Below are 22365 nucleotides of genomic sequence, written 5' to 3' on the forward strand. Positions count from 1 at the left end.
AGCACACCCGCACAAGAAACGAAACTCACTGGCACACATAAGGAAAAACTATGACGCAAGAAACGAGACAAGTTAACGCAAGAAATGTACTGTCGCACGCAAGACACGAAACAAGATCATAAAATAAATTGAGGATACTGTCATGCAAGAAACGACACAAACGACACACACACACACACACACACACACACACACACACACACACACACACACACACACACACACACACACACACACACAATTTTCTCGAAAAATATAACACACCCTCGAAAAAAATAACACTCTCCCACAAATACAGCAAACTATATTAGTACACTAAAAAAAAAAAAGTATTCTCTCAAAAAAATAACTATCAAAGAGCACACTCAAAATCAAAGCACATTAAAAAATAGCTCTCCCCACACAAAAAAATATCACTCCCAAAAATACAGCACTCAAATACCACACACTCTCAAAAAGAAAATAGGACACTCAAAAACATAACACAAAAAGAAAACAAGAAAATAATACTCTCCAAAAATGAAAGTCCACACTCTTACAAAAAAAAAAGTCCACACTCTTACAAAAAAAAAAGTCCACACTCTTACAAAAAAAAAAGTCCACACTCTTACAAAAAAAAAAGTCCACACTCTTACAAAAAAAAAAGTCCACACTCTTACAAAAAAAAAAGTCCACACTCTTACAAAAAAAAAAAGTCCACACTCTTACAAAAAAAAAAGTCCACACTCTTACAAAAAAAAAAGTCCACACTCTTACAAAAAAAAAAGTCCACACTCTTACAAAAAAAAAAGTCCACACTCTTACAAAAAAAAAGTCCACACTCTTACAAAAAAAAAAAGTCCACACTCTTACAAAAAAAAAAGTCCACACTCTTACAAAAAAAAAAGTCCACACTCTTACAAAAAAAAAAGTCCACACTCTTACAAAAAAAAAAGTCCACACTCTTACAAAAAAAAAAGTCCACACTCTTACAAAAAAAAAAGTCCACACTCTTACAAAAAAAAAAGTCCACACTCTTACAAAAAAAAAAGTCCACACTCTTACAAAAAAAAAAGTCCACACTCTTACAAAAAAAAAAGTCCACACTCTTACAAAAAAAAAAGTCCACACTCTTACAAAAAAAAAAGTCCACACTCTTACAAAAAAAAAGTCCACACTCTTACAAAAAAAAAAGTCCACACTCTTACAAAAAAAAAGTCCACACTCTTACAAAAAAAAAGTCCACACTCTTACAAAAAAAAAAGTCCACACTCTTACAAAAAAAAAAGTCCACACTCTTACAAAAAAAAAAGTCCACACTCTTACAAAAAAAAAAGTCCACACTCTTACAAAAAAAAAGTCCACACTCTTACAAAAAAAAAAGTCCACACTCTTACAAAAAAAAAGTCCACACTCTTACAAAAAAAAAAGTCCACACTCTTACAAAAAAAAAAGTCCACACTCTTACAAAAAAAAAAGTCCACACTCTTACAAAAAAAAAAGTCCACACTCTTACAAAAAAAAAAGTCCACACTCTTACAAAAAAAAAAGTCCACACTCTTACAAAAAAAAAAGTCCACACTCTTACAAAAAAAAAAGTCCACACTCTTACAAAAAAAAAAGTCCACACTCTTACAAAAAAAAAAGTCCACACTCTTACAAAAAAAAAAGTCCACACTCTTACAAAAAAAAAAGTCCACACTCTTACAAAAAAAAAAGTCCACACTCTTACAAAAAAAAAAGTCCACACTCTTACAAAAAAAAAAGTCCACACTCTTACAAAAAAAAAAGTCCACACTCTTACAAAAAAAAAAGTCCACACTCTTACAAAAAAAAAAGTCCACACTCTTACAAAAAAAAAAGTCCACACTCTTACAAAAAAAAAAGTCCACACTCTTACAAAAAAAAAAGTCCACACTCTTACAAAAAAAAAAGTCCACACTCTTACAAAAAAAAAAGTCCACACTCTTACAAAAAAAAAAGTCCACACTCTTACAAAAAAAAAAGTCCACACTCTTACAAAAAAAAAAAGTCCACACTCTTACAAAAAAAAAAGTCCACACTCTTACAAAAAAAAAAGTCCACACTCTTACAAAAAAAAAAGTCCACACTCTTACAAAAAAAAAAGTCCACACTCTTACAAAAAAAAAAGTCCACACTCTTACAAAAAAAAAGTCCACACTCTTACAAAAAAAAAAGTCCACACTCTTACAAAAAAAAAAGTCCACACTCTTACAAAAAAAAAAGTCCACACTCTTACAAAAAAAAAAGTCCACACTCTTACAAAAAAAAAAGTCCACACTCTTACAAAAAAAAAAGTCCACACTCTTACAAAAAAAAAAGTCCACACTCTTACAAAAAAAAAAGTCCACACTCTTACAAAAAAAAAAGTCCACACTCTTACAAAAAAAAAAGTCCACACTCTTACAAAAAAAAAAGTCCACACTCTTACAAAAAAAAAAGTCCACACTCTTACAAAAAAAAAAGTCCACACTCTTACAAAAAAAAAAGTCCACACTCTTACAAAAAAAAAAGTCCACACTCTTACAAAAAAAAAAGTCCACACTCTTACAAAAAAAAAAGTCCACACTCTTACAAAAAAAAAAGTCCACACTCTTACAAAAAAAAAAGTCCACACTCTTACAAAAAAAAAAGTCCACACTCTTACAAAAAAAAAAGTCCACACTCTTACAAAAAAAAAAGTCCACACTCTTACAAAAAAAAAAGTCCACACTCTTACAAAAAAAAAAGTCCACACTCTTACAAAAAAAAAGTCCACACTCTTACAAAAAAAAAAGTCCACACTCTTACAAAAAAAAAAGTCCACACTCTTACAAAAAAAAAAGTCCACACTCTTACAAAAAAAAAAGTCCACACTCTTACAAAAAAAAAAGTCCACACTCTTACAAAAAAAAAAGTCCACACTCTTACAAAAAAAAAAGTCCACACTCTTACAAAAAAAAAAGTCCACACTCTTACAAAAAAAAAAGTCCACACTCTTACAAAAAAAAAAGTCCACACTCTTACAAAAAAAAAAGTCCACACTCTTACAAAAAAAAAAGTCCACACTCTTACAAAAAAAAAAGTCCACACTCTTACAAAAAAAAAAGTCCACACTCTTACAAAAAAAAAAGTCCACACTCTTACAAAAAAAAAAGTCCACACTCTTACAAAAAAAAAAGTCCACACTCTTACAAAAAAAAAAGTCCACACTCTTACAAAAAAAAAAGTCCACACTCTTACAAAAAAAAAAGTCCACACTCTTACAAAAAAAAAAGTCCACACTCTTACAAAAAAAAAAGTCCACACTCTTACAAAAAAAAAAGTCCACACTCTTACAAAAAAAAAAGTCCACACTCTTACAAAAAAAAAAGTCCACACTCTTACAAAAAAAAAAGTCCACACTCTTACAAAAAAAAAAGTCCACACTCTTACAAAAAAAAAAGTCCACACTCTTACAAAAAAAAAAGTCCACACTCTTACAAAAAAAAAAGTCCACACTCTTACAAAAAAAAAAGTCCACACTCTTACAAAAAAAAAAGTCCACACTCTTACAAAAAAAAAAGTCCACACTCTTACAAAAAAAAAAGTCCACACTCTTACAAAAAAAAAAGTCCACACTCTTACAAAAAAAAAAGTCCACACTCTTACAAAAAAAAAAGTCCACACTCTTACAAAAAAAAAAGTCCACACTCTTACAAAAAAAAAAGTCCACACTCTTACAAAAAAAAAAGTCCACACTCTTACAAAAAAAAAAGTCCACACTCTTACAAAAAAAAAAGTCCACACTCTTACAAAAAAAAAAGTCCACACTCTTACAAAAAAAAAAGTCCACACTCTTACAAAAAAAAAAGTCCACACTCTTACAAAAAAAAAAGTCCACACTCTTACAAAAAAAAAAGTCCACACTCTTACAAAAAAAAAAGTCCACACTCTTACAAAAAAAAAAGTCCACACTCTTACAAAAAAAAAAGTCCTCACTCTTACAAAAAAAAAAGTCCTCACTCTTACAAAAAAAAAAAGTCCGCACTCTTACAAAAAAAAAAGTCCGCACTCTTACAAAAAAAAAAGTCCGCACTCTTACAAAAAAAAAAGTCCGCACTCTTACAAAAAAAAAAGTCCGCACTCTTACAAAAAAAAAGTCCGCACTCTTACAAAAAAAAAGTCCGCACTCTTACAAAAAAAAAGTCCGCACTCTTACAAAAAAAAAAGTCCGCACTCTTACAAAAAAAAAGTCCGCACTCTTACAAAAAAAAAGTCCGCACTCTTACAAAAAAAAAGTCCGCACTCTTACAAAAAAAAAGTCCACACTCTTACAAAAAAAAAGTCCACACTCTTACAAAAAAAAAGTCCACACTCTTACAAAAAAAAAGTCCACACTCTTACAAAAAAAAAGTCCACACTCTTACAAAAAAAAAGTCCACACTCTTACAAAAAAAAAAGTCCACACTCTTACAAAAAAAAAGTCCACACTCTTACAAAAAAAAAGTCCACACTCTTACAAAAAAAAAGTCCACACTCTTACAAAAAAAAAGTCCACACTCTTACAAAAAAAAAAGTCCACACTCTTACAAAAAAAAGTCCACACTCTTACAAAAAAAAAGTCCACACTCTTACAAAAAAAAAGTCCACACTCTTACAAAAAAAAAGTCCACACTCTTACAAAAAAAAAGTCCACACTCTTACAAAAAAAAAAGTCCACACTCTTACAAAAAAAAAAGTCCACACTCTTACAAAAAAAAAAGTCCACACTCTTACAAAAAAAAAAGTCCACACTCTTACAAAAAAAAAAGTCCACACTCTTACAAAAAAAAAGTCCACACTCTTACAAAAAAAAAAGTCCACACTCTTACAAAAAAAAAAGTCCACACTCTTACAAAAAAAAAGTCCACACTCTTACAAAAAAAAAGTCCACACTCTTACAAAAAAAAAGTCCACACTCTTACAAAAAAAAAGTCCACACTCTTACAAAAAAAAAGTCCACACTCTTACAAAAAAAAAGTCCACACTCTTACAAAAAAAAGTCCACACTCTTACAAAAAAAAAGTCCACACTCTTACAAAAAAAAAGTCCACACTCTTACAAAAAAAAAGTCCACACTCTTACAAAAAAAAAGTCCACACTCTTACAAAAAAAAAAGTCCACACTCTTACAAAAAAAAAAGTCCACACTCTTACAAAAAAAAAAGTCCACACTCTTACAAAAAAAAAAGTCCACACTCTTACAAAAAAAAAAGTCCACACTCTTACAAAAAAAAAAGTCCACACTCTTACAAAAAAAAAAGTCCACACTCTTACAAAAAAAAAAGTCCACACTCTTACAAAAAAAAAAGTCCACACTCTTACAAAAAAAAAAGTCCACACTCTTACAAAAAAAAAAGTCCACACTCTTACAAAAAAAAAAGTCCACACTCTTACAAAAAAAAAAGTCCACACTCTTACAAAAAAAAAAGTCCACACTCTTACAAAAAAAAAAGTCCACACTCTTACAAAAAAAAAAGTCCACACTCTTACAAAAAAAAAAGTCCACACTCTTACAAAAAAAAAAGTCCACACTCTTACAAAAAAAAAAGTCCACACTCTTACAAAAAAAAAAGTCCACACTCTTACAAAAAAAAAAGTCCACACTCTTACAAAAAAAAAAGTCCACACTCTTACAAAAAAAAAAGTCCACACTCTTACAAAAAAAAAAGTCCACACTCTTACAAAAAAAAAAGTCCACACTCTTACAAAAAAAAAAGTCCACACTCTTACAAAAAAAAAAGTCCACACTCTTACAAAAAAAAAAGTCCACACTCTTACAAAAAAAAAAGTCCACACTCTTACAAAAAAAAAAGTCCACACTCTTACAAAAAAAAAAGTCCACACTCTTACAAAAAAAAAAGTCCACACTCTTACAAAAAAAAAAGTCCACACTCTTACAAAAAAAAAAGTCCACACTCTTACAAAAAAAAAGTCCACACTCTTACAAAAAAAAAGTCCACACTCTTACAAAAAAAAAGTCCACACTCTTACAAAAAAAAAGTCCACACTCTTACAAAAAAAAAAGTCCACACTCTTACAAAAAAAAAGTCCACACTCTTACAAAAAAAAAGTCCACACTCTTACAAAAAAAAAGTCCACACTCTTACAAAAAAGAAACCCCATCTCAAATAAATAAAGCCCTTAAAAAGAAAAAGAAAACCTCGCAATATTAGAAGAAAGAGAGCTTCCCAATAAAAAGTCACCCTCAATAAAAAAGAAAGCCTCTCATTAAAAAAGAAAGCCTCTCGATAAAAAAGAAAGCCTCAATAAAAAAATGAAGCCTCAATAAAAAAAGAAAGCCTCTCATTATAAAAATTTGCCTCTCAAAGAATGCCTCAATAGAAAAAAAGAATGCCCCAATAGAAGAAAGCTTCTATAGAAGAAAGCCTCAATAGAGAAAAAGTCTCAATAAGAATAAAGAAGAATCCAAATTTCTAATAACACCCTCTCAAAATAAAATAGTCTGAAAAAGATATTCTCTGTAAACAGAAAGGACTCACAAAATACGTAAATGCGTAAACGCTCTCGAAAACAACGCAGGCTCTCAAAATCACACTTTCAAAGAAACAGTCTTCCAAAAAGAAATAAGCACTCAAAATAATATACACGCTAGGAGACAAAAATAGACATCTGCACGGAAAAAGACACAGCCATAGAGAAAAATAAAGACGCACAAAAAATAGACACGCTCAAAAATATTGGACTCACTCGCACAAAAATAATACACAAAAATTAAACTCGCTCCCAAAATAATTTAACACACTCACCATCTCTCAGAAACAGACGAGACTATCTCTCATACAATATATAAAGGTCTGAGACTTACAAGAAACGAAACAATCTCTCGCCGCACAAGAAACTAAACTATCTGTCCAATTTATGAGATACACTGAACCAAGTAATGTAGTGATCACACGCCATGTCCAAATCTGTACCAACGAACTTTCAGATGTCTGAAACGACTACTATACTGTATACTGCAAGATTCGATATATCGATCATATGACCCTATTTTATAACGTACTAAGCAACATATTTGTCAATGGTTACAAGGCATCAATAACTTCATACTTTTGCATCGACTCTTTATATTTACCAATTTATGTTACATCAATGAATTGGGAGGATTATAGGATCAGAATGGAGAATGGGCATACATTTGTAGTAACGCCGATGTATATGTTCGTTTTTGAATTTAGCATACTGAAAAAATTGCAATTTACATCCATTCTAGAACACCTACTACTTCTTAATTAAATTTATCAGTATTCGTCACATGAATTGTATATCCCAGTCTGTTTTCTATGCATTCCGCAACTTTTTTTTTTTTGAACTAGTGAATGTTAGCCTGTTCCATGTTTTACAGCGAACGTAAAACCAATTGCTGAAAACTAATTGTGCGGCAGATGCAGGACATTTAGCAACTTTTCTGCAAGCTTGGCCAAGGTTCGATGCCTGCGATTAACAGGGCCTATGAAACGAGAACGTGCATCAACACCTTTCAGAATTAGGCTTTTGGGTAGGCCTGCTCCACCGTGTCCTGGAACTCGACATTTTCAACGTTTATATAGCTAATACTTACAAGTTGCATCATCAGGGCAGCCAGGTAAGAACAGATGGATCGCCTGCTCTGTTGTGTTAGTTATGTTTGGCCAATCCAGGCTCAGTCGCATATTCATCCATGTAGCCATGTTGACGTCTGGCTGGCCAATGCCTCTGTTAAATGCCCTTTGGCTGTGTGAAAAAGAAAAGGGAGAATAATTACACATATTCATGTTTATGTAACCCACGAAATTGTTTAATTCCCGGCATTATGTTTAAATTAATAAAATAACGGCCAGTCTTCCATATCTCCCGACACTACACAAGGGACTGACGGCTGATTTGAGTTTCGTTAAGAGTTAGATGGGTTAAATGAGGGGATGGTTAAGAGACATTTGGCAGAGGTATGTAACTAGGTTAGTGTTAGTTGAGATATTTAAGTGACGTGAGGCCGAGGATTGTGAAAAGATTTCAATGATATAATTACGTTATCTCACCCGTGTGTATTGTGAGGAAATATCGAAGTTTCGCGAAAATAACTGAGCAATATCCCCAATATCTCGTTTGTTGCATTAATTATGGAATAAACTATGAGGTATGAGATATAGTAGTCAAGTAACTAGTTTCTTACTTTCGTGTTCTTGTAGTTCATTTTTAGACAAACTTTAGTTCTATAATTTCCTACGTATGTTAAAATTCTAAGATATTTTTTAACATGTAGGCAGAAAAATTTATCTGCGTAATAACCCAGCCTCTGCTAGAATATTACTTGAGACGAGGAACGTTTGTAAAATTAAAACTGCGTAAATCTTCAGTATTTGATGTCCCTATGATTTAACATTCCTCAATTTGGACGAGCTGATTTGTGTATCGTGTCAAGTAGGGTAATGGTGTGAGATACATAGTGATGGATAAAAATATCCTGCACAGACCCACAAATGTACTAGAAAAGGATAAATCTTATTTTTAAAACCTTGGAGATCAAAAATAAGTAACGAGTCACTAAAGATTTGCATTAGCTATAAATCTGTATGAAATCAAAGCCGTTGCTTTTGAATCTTTTCAGAGATTCTTAACACAAAGAAAAGTATTACAAAGTAGAAGATCGTTTTAAGTTTACGTGCTATTTTGGCATTGAAACAAATATTTCTAGAAAGCCTATAAATTTAGTACTTAGAACTGAATCAATGTCCACGAATTAATTTAATATAATATAATATACTCACCACCTAGCTTGTTAGTTGGCTGACTGACTTCTTTCTACATCGAAGGTACTGCTACAAATAGGACGCCAGTATTCGAACCCCGCTGGTCTTCTTGCGAATGGCAGTTGAATCTGAAGTACTGCCCCCCTCCACGAATGAACGTATTACAATATATTAAAAATTATAAAAGTAGAATTAATAATAATAATTTATGTTGTTACGAATATATTTTTATTTAGTATAATACATTTATTACTGAAGCAATTTATCCAATTGGTATTGTAATTAAGTAACTATTTAATGCTAATTCTTGTGTAATTCTACGAAGCCTCGAACTAAAAATCGAACATGCCATCTGGAAACGAAATAATAAATCAAATACCATAAGGAAAAAAGAAAGATATATAATTTATTTATACGAATAAAATACTACGTATAAATTACAAAAATTGTTCTATATTTCCTTAAATTCTACTCCCTCATAATATTACATTCGGCTCTTCTCCCATTAACGGAACTTTCAAAATGAGCCCACGAGTAAAAAAGTGTGTCATGTCCATATTTCACATTTGAAAGAATCGTAGTTTTATTTCATTAAATGTTTTATTTCACACATTATCAATGAAATGCATACAAAGTTACTAAATAATTATTAACTACTGTATGTGTGCTATTGATAATGTCTAAAATAAACCCATGTATGAACTAAAATTCCGTTTTCTTGAAGTGTGAAATATGGACATAGTCCATTCTTTTACTCTAGGGCTCAAATATAATTATGCTATATGCACAAGTGTTGCCAACTTTGAATATCACAGCAACTGAATTCTGTTTTTCTGCATTTAAAAATGTCGTTATTTTTATCTCATATTTTTCTCAGTCTTTTGTTCTTCTTTTATTATTGTTTACATTTACTATCTTATGACTACGAAATGTTTCTTCTTCAATTACGTTTCTGTCTTTATTAATCTCTTATATTCTTATTCTTCTTTATTCCTTTCACTTGCAGTAAATCTGATTTTATATCAGTATTTAACAAATGGATCGTCTTATTGGTGTTATTGTTCCAGATTAGGAGAATAACTATCGTACAGGAAATAAATAAAGAAGTAAATATAGCCTATATATTAAGAATCAGCATTGCTTTTAAAAAGATCTTTGTAATCGCGTGAAACGCTTATGCATTCGTTTGGGTGTTATTGTGGTATTTAGATTTTTAAGAAATTGGTTCTCCTTTATCAGTATTGTTAATATGATTGAGAAATAAATATATTTAATGCAATTCACGTGTTTTTAGTTATTATTTTTCCTTTATGTCTTTATTGAATACACAACATTTAGCTAAAAAAATCCGTGCAAGCAGTAACATACGAGAACTTGGGATTTCATCAAGAGGTGGTCATTTTAAAATCGTTTATTGTCGGTACGTCATTTTGAAGTATGTTTATTAATATCGTCAGTGATATTTTTATCACATTATTGATAATAATAATAGTAATAATAATAATAATAATAATAATAATAATAATAATTCATGTATTGTGGGTCCGTATCACCACGGCATGGCGCGTCCTCAGGTTGCGGATCGAGGAGACGGCCTCCGGATATGGAGGGTGGCTGTGAATATATTGAATAAGCAGTCGCGGACAGCCGATGAGGGGTGGTCCTCCAGCTTGGGGGTTGGGCGAAGGGCTAACAACCCTTCACCGTAAAAAACAGCTTGTTACGAATCCTTCAAATAAGCCTCGGAATGGGACTGATTCTCTGGCACGACCACAATATAAAAATTGGAAATTTATCTTTTGAAGAGGTGGAGAAGTTCAAATATATGGGAGCAACAGTAACAAATATAAATGATACTCGGGAGGAAATTAAACACAGAATAAATATGGGAAATGCCTGTTATTATTCGGTTGAGAAACTTTTATCATCCAGTCTGCTGTCGAAAAATCTGAAAGTTAGAATTTATAAAACAGTTATATTACCGGTTGTTCTGTATGGTTGTGAAACTTGGACTCTCACTTTGAGAGAGGAACAGAGACTACGGGTCTTTGAGAATAAGATTCTTAGGAAAATATTCGGGGCTAAGAGGGATGAAGTTACAGGAGAATGGAGAAAGTTACACAACACAGAACTGCACGCATTGTATTCTTCACCTGACATAATTAGGAACATTAAATCCAGACGTTTGAGATGGGCAGGGCATTTAGCACGTACGGGCGAATCCAGAAATGCATATAGAGTGTTAGTTGGGAAGCCGGAGGGAAAAAGACCTTTAGGGAGGCCGAGACGTAGATGGGAGGATAATATTAAAATGGATTTGAGGGAGGTGGGATATAATGATAGAGAATGGATTAATCTTGCTCAGGATAGGGACCAATGACTGGCTTATGTGAGGGCGGCAATGAACCTCCGGGTTCCTTAAAAGCCAATAAGTAAGTAATAATAATAATAATAATAATAATATGCAGTAATTATTATTTTTGGAACCATGTAAGTCCTACATAGTTTTCTTATGAAAAGCTTCGGAACATAATTTCTTTACAGTCATCGATTAATAATCGAAAAGAAATTTAAAACAATTTTTCAGAGAACTCGGAATTTTGCCTGCAATCCTACCTTACATAATTATATATTTCAGAGACAATATGTTTTATTCATTCTCCTGCGAATACTGAATCAACGTGGCTTGTTACCATAAGAGCAGACGATACTAAGGGATATGCTACCGGAAATAAATAACAGCAGTGAACAGAATGGGATGAAGATGCTGACAAAGTATTTAGAATTATGACTACAAATAAAATTAAATAGTGAAATGTGGAAAGGTAATGGATATTCTATTAGCACGCATGCCATGTTGTACATATTATATTCGCTACGCTGTTGTTCCCGGCGTGACTCCTCATCTTTGCTTACGTCTTAGGAAGTGAAGGCTCTATAAACTCTATAAGTAGGTAGTATCGTTCGCCATTTTTGTTCTTTCGTTGCCGAGCTGCCATACGAGGAATCTATTTGCCACACCGTTAAACATTATCATGTCGTAGCTTCTATGATAATAAATCAAACGCACTGTAATTCAGCAAATATTTAACCGGCAAATAACGTCTTCGTGTGCTTTCTGCGAACGCCAACGAAAGAGCCAAAATGGCGGGCGATTATATTAATTATTTATCGAGCCTTAAGAAATGAATAACGTCTTCATCAGCGAATCACAAGACGCACACGTTTAAATGTAGCCTACCTGCAACGCAATTGACTGCCGGAAATTAGAGCGACGGGACTATAAATTTAAATATTAAGTAATGAATTAACAATCATTCGTTGGTGTATTTTCCATTGCCATTTATTTAGTCACATGAAAAAAATATATTTTTACGATTAAAAAAAAATATTAATTTTTTTTTTCAAAATTCAAAATGGTGTCAGTTCACTGTGCAGTGATGAAGTGTTTCCCTCATAAATCATAAACTTGTTAACTTTTTCATGTTCTCTCTCTCTTATTTTATTGCTGAAACCCATGTTTACAATATCATGTTCTTCCAACTACATTATTTAATAAATATATTTTTTTTATTTTGTGTTCCAAGAAAATACTGATATTTGACCATTTTTAAATGAATTTATTTGTTATCAGACATACTATCAAAGATAGAGAAGTGATCTCGCATCTTTTTTTAGATATGACATGCATAAATATACACAAACAGTTCATCACAAAATGTTGGATAGGTTTTTAATTATGTGGGAAACGCTCATCACTGCACAGTGAACTGAATTTTGAAAAAAAAAAAAAAAAAAAAAAAATGTAAATAATTTTTTTAACCGTAAAAATATTTTTTTCATATAGCAGGACAGTGTTTTACACATACCGTACTAATTATCATTATTGTACAAGATACAGGAATGGAGGAAAAAATGTTGAATATTTCCAAAATTTACTTTTGTAAGCTGTACCTAACCCCTTAATGTATAATATAGGCCCACTATCTTCTCTAAGGAGATGATGACGTTCACTTTAAATGCTCCGAATGCAATGATCGCACCTCCCTGTCAGAACAGCTTCAAGTAAGTGCTTCACTTGAAGTGATGGCCACGCCCAACCCTGGCTCAGAGGTTAATTGCAGAGGTGGCACTTACCGTAGTAACGTGCTGAGTACAACCTGGCCGCCCTGATCAGAACCTTTGATTAAGCGAATAACGCTGTTTACCCACCCTCCGCTGGTATAGACTGCATAGCTGGAAGAAAGGAAATATAGCTCGGACATGTAAGCTCTATAAAGTTAAAAATATTTTTGAAAAATGAGTTCTATTCAGTCAATAGTTAACATAAACACAATAAAAAATGTTATAATAACATTTACACAGATTTTAAAAACAAACGTTTTCCCCAATTTTGATTGGCATCTTCAGGTCGTGTAGGTCGAATGGAACATGTTATAAAAAGTGAACACTTGGTATATGACGTTAAAAACCAAAGTTACAACTGTAATATAATTTAAAAACAGAGAATAGAATATAGCAAAAAGCCTCCACGATGTGTGTAGAATCACTGTGTTGAAAGAGGCGTGTGTGAACCAAGGAAACAGCAAAACTCTTCTGTCATTGCAGATACAGTTTTCAAGATAGATTTGAAGATGCTACGAACAGGTCGGTCGTGTGGCCGTTATGGAGAGCAGGAAAAATCCTGTAAATTGTAAGGATAGTATGAAAGAATATTTAGAAGCATTTAAGTATTATTTAAATCTTCTAAAACAATACTTACAAAAAATGGAAGAACGTCTTGAAATCCATGAGGCCGGCGACACGACTGATCAAGACGTTCTTCCATTTTTTGTAAATATTGTTTTAGAAGATTTAAATAATACTTAAATGCTTCTAAATATTCTTTCATACTATCCTTACAATTTACAGGATTTTTCCTGCTCTCCATAACGGCCACACGACCGACCTGTTCGTAGCATCTTCAAATCTATCTTGAAAACTGTATCTGCAATGACAGAAGAGTTTTGCTGTTTCCTTGGTTCACACACGCCTCTTTCAACACAGTGATTCTACACATATCGTGGAGGCTTTTTGCTATATTCTATTCTCTGTTTTAAGTGATATTACAGTTGTAACTTTGGTTTTTAACGTCATATACCAAGTGTTCACTTTTTATAACATGTTCCATTCGACCTACACAACCTGAAGATGCCAATCAAAATTGGGGAAAACGTTTGTTTTTAAAATCTGTGTAAATGTTATTATAACATGTTTTATTGTGTTTATGTTAAGTATTGACTGAATAGAACTCATTTTTCAATTAACATTGAACTTAACGGAATCAATATGCCTTTGAAATTAAAAAATTTTTTTTTTTTCATTACTGTTGCTATATTAATACCAAACAATGCAACTGAAGTTGATTGGGCTATCAGATTGATTAATATTGAAACGCACCCTGCACTCACTTGTAAAGGAACTACCGTACATCAGTTTCAGCATCATTCTTTCTTCATCCACTCTTTCCAACACAGCTTCATTTCTTATTCTGTCTAGATCACACTCTCCATTCTTCTCCATATCCACATTTCAAACGCTTCTAGTCGCTTCTCTTCACTTCGTCTTAAGGGGACACTTAGGGTAAACGCGGGTGAATCGGATCATTTTTTAAATAATTATAAATAAAAGTGGTAATAAGCTGTTAATTTTTGCGTCTCTTACTGTCCGCTGAAAGATAATTTCATTAACTTTAAATCTGACGCAACAGTCTATCAGAAATAGTTATTATGTTTTATTTTTCTTCAATTTAATTGGTTGTTAAAATTGATCCGAATCATCCCCCAGTGGCGGGTGAATAGGATTGAAAGAAAAAGCAGTGGAAACTTATTATTCATGCTATAAGATACAAAATTAGAAGCTCAGTAATAGCAAAATCACATTTCTTAGTTTCTCTGTTTTCAAACACATTTTCCACAGATAAACGTCTTTCTGCCCTTAGCTCCCACACACACCTCGTGGTACCATTTACCCTTACGTTGGCACTGGATCCATTCTCCTTTCTTCACAGACTTGGGATCAGAATATGTCAACATACAAAATTGGCAAATATCATCACTCCCTTCATTGTCTATTTCTATAACCACATCCTCATCCTCCTCATCATAATCATCATCATCATCATCATCATCATCGTCGTCGTCGTCATCACTATCGTTAATCTCAATCATGTCCTCACTTTCTCTTTGCACATTTTTTCTGTTCATTCTGCATCCTTTCTTACTATTTATCTTCTCGTTTTTTAATTCTTGCTTTTTCTTCATTTGTGCTATGTTCTCTGGTGAAGCGAGAAGACAAGCAATTTGTCTGGGTCTTCCTCGTGCTGAAGTCTACCCATCCGGAATTAAAAAAAAAAAACATTATTGCCATTTCTATATAAAATAAGCAATTCAAACTACCCGCCATTCACTGATCCGTTTCGCCCGCACATGCACAGAAATACATATTTGCAAATTGGCAGCACTGGCAGCAAATAAATGAGAACATCGGGTGAGGTTATAGAATCAAGACAGACTGTTCTTTCCTACTACATAACTTGTTGCGTAAGTTTTAATAATGTGTGTTCAAAAAATTGTTTAATCCAGAGCTAAAAAATAACAAAATGGCAAATTCAGAGCATCTATGTACCTCAAACTTATAAAAAGTAGTCTATTTATCACCAGCAGGTCGTACACACGCCAACTTCTTATGGTCATCGAACTCAAATATTAGCATTCTTTGACTTCAGAGGATGCTATCAGCAAGAACTCACTAGCGCACTCTAGGACCAGCAATTTATATTAACTGATCCGATTCGTCCTCCAATCCGATTCACCCGCGTTTACCCTATGTGAGTTTTAAATCTTTTACAATTTTAATCCAAAATTTATGAATTTTAAAGTAATAAACAAGCCTACAATACTATCATCTGTATAAAATTTGGTGCCATTAGGGCTAATAGTTTTGAAATGATATTTTTTAAATATATTGTGACAGAGCTGGCATACGATCTCACGACCGGCAGAAGGATTACAAGGTCGGCCGTGGTTCGGCGCAAGTTGCACGTGCATCTGCTTCGTGTGGCATGTGCTGTGGTGTAGAGAGGAGAGAGAGCGACCGCGACAGGGAGGGGAGATATCAAGATAATTCGAGAGTGCCATCTCTGGACATCCGTGGAAATTACTAGCATCGTAGAAATTTCTCGTAACTATGGTCCTAGATCATATATGTAACAGATAACTCCTCGCTACGTTAAAATCGGCAGCACTTTGAAGAGAACAACAGCCAGGATCGCCACCCTTCCGCCGTAAACGAACACGAGATGGCAGCACAGTCGCTAATGCAATTCAAATGGGAATTATGACGTGACTCCTTATGTAACAACTAGATGGCAGCGTAGTAAACGTGACAAAAGTTGTTAACCTCAAAGCCTATAACCCCGACATATCTGTTACATATATGATCTAGGCTATGGTTTAGTTATAAATACAACACGCGAGTGAACTTGAGCAGTGTTGTTATAGTCAGTGGACAGCAAGCCAGCCAGTCTTGTGACTAGTAAAGCCAGCTTCGAGACCGGAGTTCGACTTGAGTGTGTCCGCAGTTGTATGAGCGTCCGAAGTCCTGAGTTCGAGTGCAGTGGACCGCAGTCGGGGGACCTGAGTTCGAAGTTCAGTGGACTGTCTCTGAAGGTCTGGGGTTCGAGATATTGTGAACTCGAGTGACTGAGCTAGAAGAATTATCCAAGGCAAACGAACTGTGAACTGAGAACTGACAGTTCTGAATTGTAAATAGTGCTCTGTGAACATTAGTTAAGATTAACAGTTCATTGTTGTTCTCAATAATCCAAGTAAATTGTCGTCGTCTGTGGAGTGCAATAACGAATACTGTGTTGCTGTGTGGAGTGCAAATCCCATTGTTGACGGGAGTAGAATTAATTGTAGAAAGTGATTATTATTGTCGTAACAATAAAGTTACATTCTTGTTTTGAATAAAAGTTACAGTATTTTATATTGACGTCACTAAAAACGCTCCTTGCGTCACAATTTTCACAATTTTTAGTTTATATTAGCTCAAAAGTTTCAGAATAGTCATGGGAACATAAATTAATTAGCTTTTTGAGCTCGGTCTAAATAGAATCACAATAAATTTTTAAGTGGATTTTCTTAATTTTTCACCATTATTTTACCATAGTGTCCCCTTAATGTCTATATTTCTGCTCCATACAATGCTACACTCCACACAAAGCACTTCACTAGTCTCTTCCTTAGTTCTTTCCCAGAGGTCCGCAGAAGATGCTCCTTTTTCTATTAAATGCTTCCTTGGACATTGCTATCCTCCTTTTGACTTCCTGGCTGCAGCTCATATTACTGCTTATAGTACACCCCATGTATTTGAAGCTGTCCACTTGTTCCACTGCCTCATTTCGAATTCGCAAGTTTACCTTCTTTATTTTTCTTCCTATGACCTTGCTCTTCGTCTTGTTGGCATTTATCTTCATCCCATACTTCTCACAGCTGTCATTTAGCTCCAGTAACATATCTCTTAGTATCGTCTCCTCTTCTGCTAACAACGCCATATCATCAGCAAATCTTATGCAGTTTATTCTTCTTCCTCCTACTATCAGCATTCCGTAATCTAAAACAGTTCTTCACTCAATCCTCCAAGTTGTCAGACTTTATAAGGCAGTGCCTTACTCTCGCGACGTGCACTTCTTTGTACGGACTTGTTGTACATAGGCGCCACTTGGCCTGACCTCGTCGCTCATAGCGGTTCTCTACGCTTTTTGTTGCCATTATGAATGCGCCTGATTGAGAGATTTTCAATCGGATAAAAGTAAGAACTTGATGCTTGACGTGCAGCTCTCAGTTAAGTGATGTTTGAGAGAGAGGAAAAAAGCTGTCCCATAAATCATTCCCCAGGATGGCAAGACCAGGGGGTGTTTGTGAAGAATTCGTGCATTCGTTTGGAATTTGTGAGTGAGCCAATTTTTCAGAGTCAGTTCGGGGCGTGTAATCGATTGCTATACAGTTCACGTGATGTAATTATGTATACACTTACGTACACACATATGTGACCTGCGGACATTTTCAGCAACTTTATGCATGCAAAGTGGGGCCAATCATTTCAACAGATTTCCTTTTAAAACGCTCCATCTATAATGAAAATTGTCAGGAGATTCGTTTAAACATGATTGCTCATGTCACTATGGCAACAGTGACTTACTACAACTGTCATATTATTTAAAACATCAGAATGCAGCATTAGGTTCCGGAAACTACTTATTTTGTCTTTTTTTTTTCAGAGAGGGAGGCGGAGTGTGTTCATAAACGTAATATTAGCTATAGAAATGAAAAATGTGTGCTCCATTTCCCAGGGGGAAAAGCTATAATTATCAGTTACCGTGGGTACCTGTTGCAGTGATAGCGATGAAATTTGAGCCGTTCGGAGCAAAAGTGGTGTAAGTCAAAAATGGGCAATGAGAGTTAAAGTAAACATTCTGTAAAATACAGCGCAAAGTAACAATTGATATTCAATTTATTTAAAATATTAGTAATCAGTGGATAGCAAGAAAGACATATTGATTGCTAATTTGCGCTGTATTTTACAGAATTTTTACTTTAAACCCCATTACCCAATTTTGACTTACACCACTTTTGCTCTGAACGGCTCATTTGTACCTATGATGTCATGTGCTGTCAAAAGAACCTTTTCGTACTTCAAATGTATTTTGAGAGACAATAGAAAAAACTTCACAGTCGAGAATCTTGAAAAGTGTTTGATCATATATTGAAACCAGGACCAGTACCAGTAAATAATGTTGTTTCGTTTGTTTGTTACTTTTTAAAGTAATCAAGTTTGAACAAATTTAATTCAAAAGTTTATATACTGTAACTTTTAGCTATTGAGAATTCAAATTTATGTAGTTATATCAAGGCAAGTTATCTCAGATGAATTCTTAATTGCTACAATAATTTATTCACACTACAAATAATGTTAAATGGGAAGGGGCAAATATTTAGAATCTTATACATTTTGATAAATAGTTTGGTTCTTGAAAAGGGTCAGTTTCGTGGGCCATGTTGCCTTAATAAATATATATTTATTTTTTTAAGAATAACTGTAAGGACACATTTTTAACGATCGGGCAGTTTTCCCACCCATTTTCACGGGTTTGACATAAAATCTAAAGAAAAAACCTATTTCACCTATTCCAAAATCCTAAAAACGGTCTTTTTAAAAAGCTAGCAACGAAATTAAGTGTAGAGGAGAAGGTGGAAATACGAGCTACCATTTTGTTTTCCTCATAATAATGGAAAATGGTGTGACATATCGCTTGGAAATTTTTATTGACATACAAAGTAATTATTCATATACAGTTTTTCCAGTCTTAAAGATCAATAATTGCAGTAGATATTTGCACATAATTACTTTTTGAAAGAAATATTAACTGGTCTTATATAGGTAGTGGGGTCTAAATATGGGCTACCACAAAAATTTGAAAATAAAATTGTAAAAAACCAAGAAACATAAGTAGGAAACCTCTGTCACATCAATGGCAATATTCTGTAACAAATAACGCAAATCATGATAGTGAAAATACTGGACGTGTGGTGGTAATATGGGCTACCTATCCCATATTTAACACATAGCGGTAGCCCATATTAGAAGCATCGACTCATGGAGGTTTCTATGATTATGTATGGAAATTGTTGTTCTAATTAATATTACTCTCACGCCATGTGATAGAGCTATTCTTAATCAGTGCAACACATCAAGCGTGATTTCTGAACACGAAATATAATTTTTTTCAATAAAATTGAAACTACATACCTGCAAAAACATCGAAAATGATGAAAAACACAAAGGACACACCACATCCACACCACAAAGGCAACTGGTTTGTCTCTTTGTGCACGCAGACTGATGGACACGATATGTAGGCCTACTTTTAGAGCTTTTTGGCTAGGTAACAACACCAGATATAGTAAAAAACGAGGTAGCCCATAATTCCACCTTCTCCTCTACTTCAAAATAATAATAATAAATAAATAAACTTATTTCGTTTATAAGTTACAACTTGCTTCATTTTAAAAATATGACATTGTTATCGCAAGACCCTTTATTAAAAACTTTCTTTGCTATTGCTTTCCTCCTTTTGACTTCCTGACAGCAGCTCATGTTACTGCTTATACAGGGACATCATTTTATTTTTACTTCAATTTTTATTGTACCTGAGTTTTTGAATGTACTTCACTCCCACCCCCTCTACTAGTGAACTTCCAATTGTGCTCCTCACAGAACCAATCGTATACATACGATGAAAGAGTAATGGAACGGAGAAAAATTCTCTCCGGCGCCGGGATTTGAACCCGGGTTTTCAGCTCTACGTGCTGATGCTTTATCCACTAAGCCACACCGGATACAACCCCGACGCCGAACAGAATCGTCTCTGATTGAGTTCCAACTCTTGGATTCCCTCTATTGGCCGCCCTTTGCACTACGTCATAGATGTCTATGAACAAAGGACCGAAGTCCACACATGTGCTCAGGTGCACTCGTTATGAGTGACTAGTTGGCCGGGATCCGACGGAATAAGCGCCGTCTTAAATCACTTCGTGATTTACGCATATCATATGTACTTCGGTACATTGAAATAATATATAATCGTATACAGTCAAAGTCGCCTTAAGGTCGTAGTAAACACAAACAGTATTGAATTAGTGAGTATAGTACGTTCCAGAAATATGTTCGCGTTTTCCAGTGACGAAAGAGCTTTCAATATTGAATCATATTTTCGCACAGGTACTGTCGTCCATTTGCCTACGTCGCTTCCCGATTTTCCTCACCCGCAACTGTTTAAAATAACATAGATAAAAGTAATTAACTGTCACGTGATTTCCCCCCTTTCTACGATCCTGCGACATAACCACTTGGACGGACAGTAGATAGCATGTCTGAGTAATTTTATCTATGCGGGTCGGACTGAGGTGAAGATTGAATTTACAGTACGTAAGGTACTCTTTTATGTAATAGGTATAGAATTATTTCAACATGAGTTACTAGTACGAAGGATGAAATTGGTAATTGGAATTAGATGCAATAGTCTATAGTGCGATAATATGCACAAAAGAACTGAAGTCTGTATCTAAATGAACGGCCACCATTTTCAAAAATGTGTTTAATATCCATACTTACTTACATACTTACTTACTGGCTTTTAAGGAACCCGGAGGTTCATTGCCGCCCTCACATAAGCCCGCCATTGGTCCCTATCCTGAGCAAAATTAATCCATTCTCTATCATCATATCCCACCTCCCTCAAATCCATTTTAATATTATCTTCCCATCTACGTCTCGGCCTCCCCAAAGGTCTTTTTCCCTCCGGCCTCCCAACTAACACTCTATATACATTTCTGGATTCGCCCATACGTGCTACATGCCCTGCCCATCTCAAACGTCTGGATTTAATGTTCCTAATTATGTCAGGTGAAGAATACAATGCGTGGAGTTCTGTGTTGTGTAACTTTCTCCATTCCCCTGTAACTTCATCCCTCTTAACCCCAAATATAAATATCCATATTATGATTATTTTTCAATTTAACTTCATTCTCTATATTTTACGCTAATGTACCGTAGACAGTATAATATACACTGCATAATGAATACGTTCGCGTGGATAACTCAGTTCGTGAGTAAAAGCACCTATTGTTAATACCATACTGTATTTTGATTACACAAAAACCTAATGAAAATTATCAAACTCAAAATTACGATATCTCCTAGTTTACGCAAATGGGTGAACTACTTTTCTTCCCTCCTATACTTAGTAAAGTGATTTGTTTGTATTTTACGCCAGAATCATCGAACTTCAATCGTGGAAGGGGGTAGCAAACGTTATTTCCGGCTCTGAACCATGAATCCGAAGGTATGTATGTATGTATGTATGTATGTATGTATGTATGTATGTATGTATGTATGTATGTATGTATGTCTGTATGTATGTATGTATGTATGTATTCACACTGCAATGGGTATATACCCGGTGGCAGTGATAACTAATTACACTCAGTAATGACAATAATAAACTTATTAATTAAAAATACAATTAATAATAATACTAATAATTAATACTAACAATAATTAATAATAATAATAATAATAATAATAATAATAACAGCAACAACAACAACAACAACAGGGAATATCCTAAATTAAATGGAACGATCACTTAAAATAACATTTGAAATAAATCTAATTTGTATCTTAAAACTAAGATCGAACTAAAACCCACGAGTATATGTTCATATCTGCACAAGTACCTTTCAACATTACACTCATTTCGCTGTCAACTCACTCACTGCACTGGAACTACGACACATTTCACTGATTCTATCCTGATTTCACTAACACTTCAAAAACATTTCACTGTTCAAATACTTTGCACTGCCACTATAAACTATAAAGCTTCACTGACAGGAACACGTTTCACTTACACAGCACACTTCACTGACACGACATACTTCTTCACTGATACAACACACTTCACTGACACAACATAATTCTTCACTGATACAACACTTCAATAACAACAT

General features: G+C 34.1%; 1 protein-coding gene and 2 long non-coding RNA genes across 8 annotated transcripts in view; 2 read left to right on the forward strand and 1 right to left on the reverse strand.

The window, feature by feature from the left end:
• The window catches only part of LOC138702989 (titin homolog), a 914774-nt gene that overhangs the window by 386915 nt on the left and 505494 nt on the right, over positions 1 to 22365 (forward strand). The gene's annotated exons all lie outside the window — the stretch shown is intronic.
• LOC138702987 (uncharacterized) lies at positions 1051 to 1466 on the forward strand. Of its 2 annotated transcripts, none has more exons than XR_011332932.1 (2): positions 1051 to 1243; positions 1293 to 1466. It is a non-coding gene; the product is annotated as an uncharacterized lncRNA (long non-coding RNA). The 2 variants fall into 2 exon arrangements; XR_011332933.1 differs by having other exon boundaries at positions 1340 to 1466.
• On the reverse strand, positions 7131 to 9075 carry LOC138702988 (uncharacterized). Its single transcript, XR_011332934.1, has 3 exons — positions 8771 to 9075; positions 7585 to 7736; positions 7131 to 7473 (listed from the first exon to the last, which is right to left on the reverse strand). It is a non-coding gene; the product is annotated as an uncharacterized lncRNA (long non-coding RNA).

This window comes from Periplaneta americana, chromosome 7, assembly GCF_040183065.1.
Source record: "Periplaneta americana isolate PAMFEO1 chromosome 7, P.americana_PAMFEO1_priV1, whole genome shotgun sequence".
NCBI classification, from domain to species: domain Eukaryota; kingdom Metazoa; phylum Arthropoda; class Insecta; order Blattodea; family Blattidae; genus Periplaneta; species Periplaneta americana.